At 42.9% G+C, this 12491-nt stretch overlaps 1 protein-coding gene across 1 annotated transcript in view; it reads left to right on the forward strand.

Annotated features, from left to right (window-relative positions):
- ZCCHC14 (zinc finger CCHC-type containing 14) overlaps positions 1 to 12491 on the forward strand; it is a 1189754-nt gene that overhangs the window by 146200 nt on the left and 1031063 nt on the right. The gene's annotated exons all lie outside the window — the stretch shown is intronic.

Consider the following 12491-nt stretch of genomic DNA (forward strand, 5'->3'; position numbering starts at 1 on the left):
TCAACCCAGGAAGAAGAGACCCCGTTCGTGTATGTTATCACATGAAGAGAAAAGAAAATGCGAGCAAGGGCCCTTAAAAGAAGAGCAAAAAGTGAGAAGGGGAAAATATAATGCAAACTAAAAAATTTAAAAACTAACCATCCCCTAAGATGAAAAACACTAATACAAATATTAAAGATATATGTAGTCTATCAGAAGAGGGAGGACATGTAGACTTCACCCAGCTAGATGAAGAAAGCAAAATAGATTTGGAAGTGAAGGAAGTGCTGGATAGGCGGGGATTAATTAAGAAGGAAGTCCTAGATGGCGCAGAAGGAAGCATACTGGAGACAAATGGTAAGGAATACGGAGAAGCCAAGAATACCCTATCAGAAGCTATGAATCACAAAGAGAAAATTTGTAATGTTAATTCTAAATGTAAAATAACTGAAGCAAACAAGAAAAAAGACTTAAAGAAGTTGAATGGAAGTAAATTAGAAGGATATAAGGAGGAAAGGAGTATCCAGAAATTTTATGGTATAAAAATAAGCAAAAGCCAATAGTTGATAAAGTGCCTGAAATGGCAGAGAAAGTAGAATAAGACAAAATAGTGCTCAAGGCAGTAGATAGACTCAACGAACGTAGTAGTTCGAGACCGCTTTAGGAGGCGGAACCGGTGGGAGGGCTTGATATGGAGGTCCATAACAGCAGTGAGTTAATGATACCTAGTGAAGACATTAAAAAACTGGTACAAGAGGCGCTCATCAAAATCCTTCAAATCCCCTCCAAGTTTGGACACTCTTTACCACTTAGATCATTATTATCTGATCAAAAAGGGCTCGAGGGAGAACAGCAGAGGATTCCAACGGATGAGATAGTGAAAGAAAAAGAAAAAAAAAACAGAATGGACAGGGATTAAATGCCCAAACGAATGAAGCTGGCCCAGATACTCGGGAGAGTTTACGGAAACAAGGGCCCGTCTCAATAAACACACATGATACTGTGAGGGACAGGAGAGAGGAATGTAAGGATGGGGGAACAACAATAAACAACCCCCGAAACGAGGTCATGGGCTTTGAAGAGAGGATTTGTGAGATAGCTGCAATGTGGAATATAAAGCAGGGTCTTGAACAAGATAGAGACTACAAACGTGACAAGGAAGGGAAGAGGGACAATGAGAGAGACGAGAATAGGGAGTGGGAGACAGGCAGACTTTCGAGGGCAGAGGGACAAGATCCAATGCTATATAGTGCTTGGCCAGAAGACCAAAGAGAATGGAGGGAGCCGAAATTTGTGGACGATCCCAGTGTCATACTAAATTTTATGCTCACAATAGGAGGACCCCCGTCCTTAAACAGAGGACGGATTCTGTCGCTGTTTAACGAGATACCTCGGCTCTCCAAAATCTCATCAAGCGACATTAAGCTCATTGACTATATACACCCAACAAGATACGATTGTGTAAGGATTGTGTTTTATTCAAGAGCCACATATGAATTTACCCTCACTGAAGGAGTTGCATTGCAACGATTTTGGTATGATATAGTGAACCTTAGTCAAAGTGCAAGGAAACGGGGAGGAGAGAGGGGAGGGCCTCCTAGCGAGATACAGATGATAAACGATCAAGAAGGAGTAAGAGACACGAATGCTGAGATACATTCAGATGAGGTGGCCGACCTTCGATGGTTGGCATAGACCTTGAGGGAATTAATCTCCAAGATTCAATGCCTGAAAGACTCGACCTAGAGTATTGTGAAACTCACCTTCCTATCATGGAACTCCAGGGGATCTCAAGCTCTACTGTACTCTTATGATATGTGCGCGGAGCTCTCAGTTCACTTGTTCCTATGCATACAAGAAACGCGGGTGGAGACCGCAATAGTATTGGATGGTTTTACTATTTTTCAGGAACCCGCCCAAAAAAAAAATCTAAGGGGAGACCGTCGAGGGTGGGGGGCGAGGGGGGTGTGTGGATGGTGAGGGGGCTTTTAATTGCGATTAAGAATAACATAAATTTTCACAACTCAAAATAAGTTTCATATAAATAAAGGGTGCATAGCTGTCCTAGTGAAAATAGACCGCAAGAATTTACCTATGTATCTCTTAATCATAAACATATACTGGCAACCTGAATGCGACCTAAAGGCAAACATCGATGCAATAGATTCTGTAATCCAAAAATGTCAGGATATGAATAAGGAATTATACATCATCTTCTGTGGGGATTTTAATTCTGAAATATGTCTAGAAGAAGGTCCTAATGAATGTAGGTTTGGACGGCTGCTTGGTGAAAGAATTGACCAGCGGAAACGTCAGCAGGGGGACATATGGGCCCTCTTTTTGGGAGGTTGGGGTATGCAAGGCACAAATGAGCTATTGGACAACTCGATGGACAAATCAACATGGTCTAATGGAAAATGGTCATCCACCATAAACTACATTTTTGTCTGTACGAACACTTTTAACCTTGTCCAGGATTTTGTCCTGATTGGCACGAAGGAGAGCGGCCATAAAATGTTAAAGATAACACTACTGGTAGATATGGATAGGGACGAGGTACACATTTTAATATTAAGGTGGCAGTGAATGTCCATTTAAACAGAATATCTTGGAATAAAACAAATATTGAGAAAGTCAACATACTCTTCCAGGCCGATTTTCAAAATAACGTGTATGCCGAAAAATAAAAAGTGGTATTGTCACGACTCCTTTGCGAACTACATCGAATCTGTAATCGGAGGTAAGGCGGGAATAAAGAAGAATGTAAAAAGAAAAGAATGGCGTAAGCGCGCATACTCTGAAGAAATGCAAACACTTAAGCTGGGTGGAAATTGTGAAATTCATGGATTCCGCAGAAGCCATGTATGCTCCCTCACAGATGCGGAAGCTTGGGAATTTCACGTAATAAAAAAATAAATGGAAAAATAAATTAAGGTCTTTGCGTGCGAAGCTCTATCAGGGAGATGCAGAGTCTATGTTAACAGTGTTGTGTGATGTAACTACCCGTAGATTTTGGGCTTTGGTTAACAATGGAGGGCAAGACCAAACTAAGGCCCAAACAACATGTATAAATTCAGAGAAATGGGAAGGACACTTTAGTAGCCTCTATTGCCCCCCTAGTGTGGTATGGATCGCGCCGCTAGGTATTGAAAACGCTACATGGAATATTCCATTTTGTGTAAAAGAAATTGAAGACATCATTGTGAAGAGTTCTCCATCAAGGGCACCTGGACCGAATCTGCTCTGCAACAGGGTTATGAAGGTGAATGCAAATTTATGGGCCAAAATACTATTTCTTCTCTTCAAAGACATTGTAAAGGTACATCTTTTTCCAAATAGTTGGAGAATGACAATCTATAAGAAAGGGGATAGGGCTCTACCCAATAGCCCTGTTGGACGTTGATTCCAAAATATTCGCCAGTCTTGTTTTAGAGCATATTCGGTGCTGGATGGATCAATGTAAAATACTGTCGCCTTTTCAGTTTGGTTTTAGAAAGAACGTGGGTACTGATGCAGGAGGTTTACTAATCAATATCATGCAAAAAGTGGCATGGACCCCTGGAAATCTTCCCATCTACCTAGCATCAATTGATCTTACATCCGCTTTCGACTTAGTGGATAGATCAATATTGTGGACCAAGTTAGCAAACCTCGGGATGCCCGATTCTCTATCAATTGTATACAACATGCATCAAGACTCTAGATTAAAGGTTCGACTCAGTATGGAGGGAAACTTATGACAAGAAATCAGGGTTAACAATGGTCTCCGGCAAGGGTGCATATATGGCCTGACAATATTTAATTTATACTTTTCTGATTTGGGTGCGTGTTTCAAAATGTTGGTCATAAATTCACCTAAAGTTGAGGGCACCAAGATACAGTGGACCGCTTACGCAGATGTGACTCTTTGCGACCATACTCCCATATGTTTCCAACGTCTTTTAACTGCTTTTAAAGAATATATCCTCACAAATGCACTTAAAATCAATTATTCTAAAACAGTGATTGTGTGTTTGTCCCATAAGAAAAAGCAAAAAATGAATGCACTGTTCCTAAATCACGAGAAATTACCAACAAAGTCGGCAATGAGATACCTGGCTACCCAGTCTTTGGAAACAAGAATAAGGCAAATTTCCGGGCTCTATTGGAAGCAAAAATTGGCCCCATGATAGCCCAATTATGTAAAATTGATGCAAAATATGGCAAATATTCATTAATACTGTGTAATACCTGTACAAAAATAGAATAGTGCCTCAACTATGCTATGGACTAGAACTAGCCCCGTTATGGTGTAGGAAGGAGGTCGCAGTGTATGAATCCAAAATTGTAAAATCTATGGTAAGATGCCTGCCGAAATGTTTACCATTGGTGGCAACAAGATACGAGCTCGGACTACACTCGATTAGAAGCACCATTGAATGGCGCAGAATGGCCTTATATAGGAAATTGAAAATCAGCAAAGACACCACCTTATATGACATTATGGGTAGGGGTATTAGGAGCGGTGCTCCCACATCTAAGTATCTCAGGGACATGTTGGAAGAAGCAAATGAAGTTCAAGACAAACTGGGGGTCCCTAGAGATATGGTCATCGCAAACCCTATGAAAGTAAAAAAAACGTTTGCTTCATTCCGATTGGAATTTAACAGTTCAAGGGGCTAAGTTGACTAAGTTATATAATCATATTGTTTCCGATTGTAAAAAGATGGGGTGTTGGCACCATACCTAATCAAATTTCCTGATAAAGCTTGGAGGCAGGAATACATGAGATTCCGTTTCAACGTGATGTGTACGGGACAAATAGTAGATATTAGAAGTGGGCAGAGTAATGGATTCTCCTTTTGTAAATTTTGTAAGCAAAAGGAGAACCGGGAGACTTTGCAGCATTTACTGACTGAGTGTAATGGACTAAGGAATGAACTCATTCATCACTTCAGTAAATATGTACCAAATACTGAATGCGTGGATCTGGATTTGCTGTGGCTGGACATGTTGCAAGGTAAACGAGTCAAACTACAGATTGCAGTTGTCAGGTTTTTGAAGAACTATTGCTGTCTTTAAACTAAGGGGAAATACGAGGTAAAATGATCAAGCATCAAGTGCTATTTTTAGGAATTGGGAGCATCTAGATGCCTTGTGAGGGAGAATCAGATTTTGGGTGAATGAATTTTAAAATCTCTTCTTTTAAACTGTATATTGATGTACCTGAAATCGATTTGAAAATGAATTGAAAATGTATGTGGTAAATGTGAATTTTGTATTGAGAAAGTATGTTTTATGTATATTTTGTAGCATTCTGATGTTTTAAATCACAAAAATCTTTTGTAAAAGTTACGATGTAACTATACAAATAAAAAAATAAATAAAAAAAAGAGAGGACTCGACGGGTGCACTAAAGGAAGTGAAGGGAGAGCTGCAAACGTTGAAGCGAGAGTGGACACAAATGAGAAAGCCCTGCAGGAAATGGCCGACGACTCTCACAAAATGGAGGACATGATGGAACACTTAGCCAGGGCCACACACAACTTGGAGATCCAAACCGAGGACTTTGAAAATAGGTCAAGGAGGACTAACATCAGAATCAAGGCAATTCCCGAGGTAGTAGGAGATGCAGAGCTACAACAGACAGTTAAACAAATATTTGCAGACCTAATAAACGCAACGGACCCTGCCGAAATCTTGGTGGACAGGATCCATCAAGTGTGGCCAAATTAACCAAGCACGTCCGTCAAAGCAAACACTCAGACCACCTGCGAGCAATGGCTAATGAAAGTTCACTAAAAATCATCTCTCTGAATATTAAGGGACTAAATTCGCCAATCAAAAGGAAAAAACGAGAACATTTCTTAGCAAGGGAGAACCCAGACTTTATCATCCTACAGGGAACCCATATACAAGGGAAAGACAAACGCAAGATAAGACTACGCGGCTATAACCATCTCCAACAATCAAACAATCCAGGGAAGAAAGGGGGACCCCTAATTGCAGTAAAATACAATTTAGACCTCAGAATGATAGATGTGACACTAAAGGAAGATTCATTGCAATAATCCTCCAGGCGAGGGGGAAAACAACCCTGGCCTCCATTTACGCCCCCTATTGCAGGACAGGACCGTTTTATACAATCGACACTACAAAAATTAGAAGGGTTTGCTAAGGGGAAAATAATACTCACAGGCGACTTCAATCTAGCATGGGATCCAGAGAGGGACAGGAGTGCTAGAATATCTTACTCCCACAATAAAACCTCAAAAGAACTACAGGAAAAAATGGACAAACTGTCATTGGTAGACACCTGGAGAGAAAAGAGGAGATACCAGAGGCTATACCTTCTACTTCCATGTACACAGGTCAGCATTGGGAATAGACTACATCTGAGTTTCTAGATCCCTACTAGGGCTAGTGAAGGACATAGAGGTGGGAGATATCATCCTATCTGACCATGCCCCTATTATGCTGACAATTAAAAAAACCACTAAACACATCAGTGCTCTGGAGATGGACAGGGAACGTAGACTCCTAGAGGAGGATCTAGATGCCAAGTTGAAGATACTCATGCTTAAGATGATAGGGGGTCTACAGGGGAGACGAGGAGGGAGTACAGGGCAATCGGAGACCAACTCGAAACCTTACAAGCAAGTAGAGCAAAGCGATCCCTCGTGCATCTCAGACAGAAATATTATATTAAAGCAAATAAAACAGACAGGCTTCTAGCAAGGATGCTGAGGAAAGAGGAGAAAGAAAGTACTATTTTAAAGATCACAACGCCGGGGGGTTTGGGGGGAAGGTGAAGTGATCCCAGATCAAACATCTATCAAGAGGGAATTCATGAAATTCAATGGGGATCTATACAAAACTTGGAAAAATGCAGATTGCCAAAAATAATGGCCCAAGAAAGGGCAGACCTGGAGAAAGAAGTAACCAGGGAGGATGTCCACGGAGCCATCACCTCACTCCCCACTAATAAAGCCCTGGGTCCCGATGGCTTCACGTACGACTTTTATAAAACATACAAGGAGGACCTAGCTCTTCGACTGGCCTCCCTGTTCAACATGGTCTGGGCGGGCGGAAGGCTATCACCCTCGATAGAAGAAGCAAAAGTGGTTTTGTTGCCCAAATCAGGGAAGGTCCCGACGTTATGCGGCTCATACAGGCCAATAGCGACGCCATGATCTTCACTAAAATCCTTGCAAACCGCCTAGAACTTCTTCTCAACAGACTCATAGACCCAGATCAGTCAGGCTTTATACGAGGCAGAGAGACGCATGATAACACCAGGAGAATTGCCCACATCATAAAAAAAGTCAACACAACAAGCACACCGGACCTGGTGGTCTCACTGGATGTGGAAAAAGCCTTCGACAGGGTCGAGTGCAATTTCTCTACCTCACCATGTACAACATGGGATTCAAAGAGGCCTTCATGTCCAAAATACCTGCCAACTACCAAAACCCCTCCCTACGCCTACTTATAAATGGGGACCTGTCTGACCCAGTGGTGGTATCAAGAGGAACAAAACAGGGCTGCACCCTATCCCCGCTTTTATATGCCATCCACCTAGAACCCCTCCTGAGCACAATAAGAACCACAAAGGAAATAGAGGGGTTCCCTTTCGGGGGTAGAGACCATAAGGTGGCAGCCTTCGCTGATGACATGTTCTTAACAATAACCAACCCAGGGGATTGCCTACAGGCAATAGATGGGGTGCTGGCCCAGTTTGGAGAGGTCACTGGCCTAAAGATAAATAGAAACAAATCTGAGATACTGAACATATACACACCTCCTGACGGGGAGAGGGAGCTGAAATCCAGATTTCCATACTCATGGGACCCCAACAGGATAAAATACTTGGGAATGTATATCCCCAGATCCATAGACCAACTATTCTCAGTCAATGAACCCCCTCTACTGGAATCCATTAAGAATACGCTGTACAACTGGAGCCCCCTGACCATCTCTTAGATGGGCAGAATCAATGCCTTGAAAATGGTCGTCCTACCAAAATTGCTGTATGCGTTCATGGAAATCCCTGCAAAAATCCCCATTTCATACTTCCCAGCATTACGTGAACACACCAAGGCCTTTATCTGGGAACGTAAGAAACCAAGAATATCAAACAAGTTGATGCTGTTGCCCAGGAACAAGGGGTGCGGGGGATGGGTGAGCCCGACCTCAAAGCCTACTACCACGCAGCACAGATCAAAGTCATACAGAACTGGTCGAGGGACGACCGAGAGGAAAAAGTGGAGAGACATGGACAGGGAGGTGGTGGGAACACACTTGGAGAAAGTCCTATGGGTACCCAGGAAAGATAGACCCCATAATATGTATTGCAGCAAAATCAAATCCCTGGAAGGGAACACATGCAACGAAGTGGCAAAGCGATCGAAGCTCACCACGTTCCCGTCACCCCTCACTCTGATCTTTAGGGTGGTCCGGGAACGGATTTGACAAGTGGCAGGAAGGGGGTGCCACAAGATACGAGACATGTTCGTGGGAGAGGAGATAAAAACCTTCCCCAATGTAAAATGAACTTTGGAGTGGGAGAAGGAGAAAGATTTTGCTACGCCCAATTGAGATACTGGATCCAGGACCGCAAAGTAAAAGCAGCAACAGAGTTTGAATGTATTGTCCTCTCACGTATTCCTCATCTTTGATCTTCAATATCCAGCTTCAGCTGCTTTGTAAAAAGAAATTCGGCAGAGGGCGCTGAGTTGATCTGATGTCCCTCGAGAGCCTCCATCTCGAGGATGATATAATCAAAGGCATATATAGCACGCGCAGCGCCCCTTGGCTTCAGTTCCGTTTTTCTGCAAATGCTATGGCTTCGAGAAATACGGCGTGCTTCATTATACAACTTCATTACTTCATACGAGTATATCTTCTTCGTTGACACAATTTCCCCCGATGACCGAGTTCAAGAAGTGTCAAGATTGCGGTTCGAAAACGTCATTGACTGACCCACACTGTATATGTTTATGGTGCCGGGGTGGAGCATGAGACCTCAGACTGTTCAAAGTGCCAGTCGATGACAGGAAAAGACTTGAAGGAGCGAAAGGGGAAATTGGCGGTAGGTCAGAACACCAAATCATCTACCCTGACCAAAAAACCTTTGACCAACGAGTCGAGAGGCGACTTTCCTCGGAGGAAGAAAGTTAAGAGGTCGAGTTCGATTAGTGGCTCCCATCACTCATCGTCTAAATAAAAGAAGAGGCGCACCATAGGTCGCCTTCTTCGTCGAACACTTACCCTGAGAGGGGGCTCTAAAAGCCTCCCATTCGGCCAGAGTGGATTTCTTTGTGGGCAAAGAAATCCACTCTGGCTGAATGTGAAGCTTTTAGAGCAAGCAGAGATGCTAAAACTATTTGAAAAGCAAAAACCCGAGGCCAAGCTCCTACCGCGCCTTCCAAAGAAGCTGGGAAGGAAAGGGCTTGACCTAAATCCTGCACGTCCTCGAGCCCGGGACGAAGGCCAGATTCTCATCGGGAGCCGTCGAGGCCTCTATCCAATGACGTGTCATCGAATGATCCGTATAGCCGAAAGCACAAGTAGAGCTTGTCAACCCCGTCAACGCCGGCTGAGCCTTCGACGCCAGCCAAACCCTTTACATTGATGTCGCCTTCAGCGTCGAATCCATTATTCATTAAACCCTTGATGCCTGAAAAGACTTATGCGACTTTGCCAAGGAAGGACTATTTTAAGTCCCATACCTCAACATATGAGAATGAACCCTCAGACAACGATGCACCATTTGACCTACAGCTTGGTACGCCAAATGTCCCGTAAAGTTTTTATCTCGGAGGAATCAAGGTTCAAAACGTTTAGGACAAACTTGTTTTTCCTTATTGTAGAATCTTCTCCCATGAGTTTACTCGTATGTCTTTCTCTCATTTCATTCTCCTCATGGCAATGCAGAACCACATTATTCAATGCTTCTGCTATTTTGGCTTTTTTACAAAATCTGCAGTCTGGATCGCTATCACTCCATTGTTTACAATCGTATTTCTTTAGTGAGAAAGATTTATTCTAAATCTCAAGAATTTCACACCACAAAACTGGCTGCAAAGGAATCTAGCCAAATATTTTGGCAAAACATCCCGAGATTCCAATGCCGTTATCGGGGGAAAAGTGGAAAATCCGTCCTTTGTTGGCAAGTTGTAACCTAGTCCTTTTTCCATAGTCTTTTCTTGACTAACATGGGGTTCTGCACCAAAATCTCCTCATTCACATCCAGATCACTTAGGACGGATATGCTAGACTTTCCATATTTCCAGTGTTTGTTTGTTACTGTTGTTAAGTGCATCCCTTAAGATTTTAAATCCTCTTACTGTTTCAGCAAGGATGCATTTTCACATTAGAGAGAGTGATTGCCAGGTTACCATAGCATCCAATGAAAGTAGTGTTAGTTAATGTCTGATAACCTGAATAGGGACCCCCCCCATGTAATCTGAGGACTTTACTCCAGAAAAGGCCTTCCATTTTAGCCCACTTCTTATTAGGGGTAAACCAGGAACATTCTGCACCATAGGTCACTATCGGGATTACTTTTTTTCGGTAGAAGGTAATCCACAGGATCAAGGTGAATTTACAAAATCTCTCTTTAGAAGTACAACAGCTTGTCCCGCCAAATTTCTCATTTTTGCCCGACGTGATTCAACTCTTTGGGCGTCCTTCACACTACATTTTAGGAGCATTCCTAAGTATGTGAATGTCTCATCCTTTGGAAGCCGTTCACCAGCGAGTTACTAATTTCCCTTCCTCTCCCCTCTTTCCTTGACGTCTCTTCAATGTCATGGTTATCTGCCACATATGTTTTGAGCGCATCCAGTTTTCTTTGCAAGCCCACAGGGGTTTGATCCAAAAGAACCAGGTCATCGGCATAAACCATATTGCCAATTGGGTGGCTGTTTATTCTTGGTGGAAATCCCCTTACCTTGTTCAATGTATAAGAATTAAAGAGATTGAATATGGAAGGGGCAAGCGGGCACCCCTGTTTCGAACTGCTAGATGTATTTATGGGTCTTGACAGTAGACCATAACCGTTCAACTGTAACCTTAAGGAGGTTCCCTCATGTAGGGCACAAATTGCTAAGACCAAAGTCTCTCGGGCAATTCCACAAGGCCAGTTTTTCCTATAGGGCCAGTCTGTTGATCTATGAAGGCCAAGTAGATCTTTCCATTTTTTGTCAACGCTTGGGCTTTCAGAACATTAAGCAACAGAATATTGCCATTTGTCCCCATGCCTTCGACAAAACCTGAATGGAGTGGATCGAATCTCCCTTTTTCAAGGGCCCAATTGTCTAATCTCTTCAGGAGAATACCTGAAAAATGTTCCTATTACATCCAGAAGAGAGATGGGCCTGTAGTTTTTAGGATCTTCTTGGTCCCTTTTTTTAAATATTGGGACTATAGTTGATTGTTTCCAGGAGGTCTGGACCCGACCAGCTGCCAAAATTTGTTTGAACATGCCCATAATAAATTCAGACCATAATTCGGGATTTTTCTTTAGCATCACGTTTGTGATCCTGTCCGGTCCGGGAGCCCTTGAGTTACTTTTGTTTTATTATGGCCATAAAAAAAAGTCTGTTTTTATCAAACTCTATAGAGCCCCCCAACTCCCCAGATCCTCTCTTTTCTCAGTGTTTTTAGTTGTTAATGGGCCACTAGAGGTATTGAACAACTGTGTGAAGTGGTCAACCCACACTTCCGCTGCTACTGCGCTTAGTTGTATGGCCTGTTGGAGGGACCCTGTTGAGTCGATAAATTTCCATATTTCTCCAGTGTTTTTACTAGACATTTCCTTTACCATTTGTTCCGCGTCCCTCTGCAATTGTTTGGCTCGTCTAGACCTACCCCAATTTCTGTATGCTTGCCTTCCAGCCTTTGCCAGAACATTATCTCTATCGTAAGTGTGCTTGAAAAGGCCCTCCGGGTATTCACTCCCATCTTCTCCTCGAATTCTGATAGGAGTGTTAGGTATTCCACAAAGGCAAACACATGGTCACCTTTACCTGATTCCACCACCCACCTAAATTTCCTAATTAAGTAAGTGATCTTTGCTTGGTTCATTCTAAGTCTGTTACGTCCTTGAGTGACCTCAAGGTTGTTTTAGACCCCACACCGATTTTATTTGCGTACTTGTTAGCCAAGCCATTTACAGGATGTTATGATCACTATTAGACGTCTCGAGGATCTCCAGTGTATGTACGAAGGGAAGAAAATTACCTGAGATGTAAATATGGTCAATGGTAGAGCTCGAATCGCCTCTCTTCCAGGTAGCTTTACTAGGCATATCCCCTCGGGACCAGCCCATTCAAAATGTGCCCATCTTTTAGTCCTACTTCTACTCAGAGGCGCTCTCTTTCACTCATCACCCTCTTCTTTTTGCTGCTCTTTCCAGGACATGTTGAAGTCCCCACATAAAACGATTGTATACTCTGAGACCAGCTCAGAGCAAGCATCCTTGCAGATCATTTAAGAATGTTTGGGCAGAAATGACTTCATGTTGCCAG

The sequence above is a fragment of the Ambystoma mexicanum genome, chromosome 1q (assembly GCF_040938575.1).
Source record: "Ambystoma mexicanum isolate Mex_15411 chromosome 1q, UKY_AmexF1_1, whole genome shotgun sequence".
Taxonomy (NCBI): Eukaryota; Metazoa; Chordata; class Amphibia; order Caudata; family Ambystomatidae; genus Ambystoma; species Ambystoma mexicanum.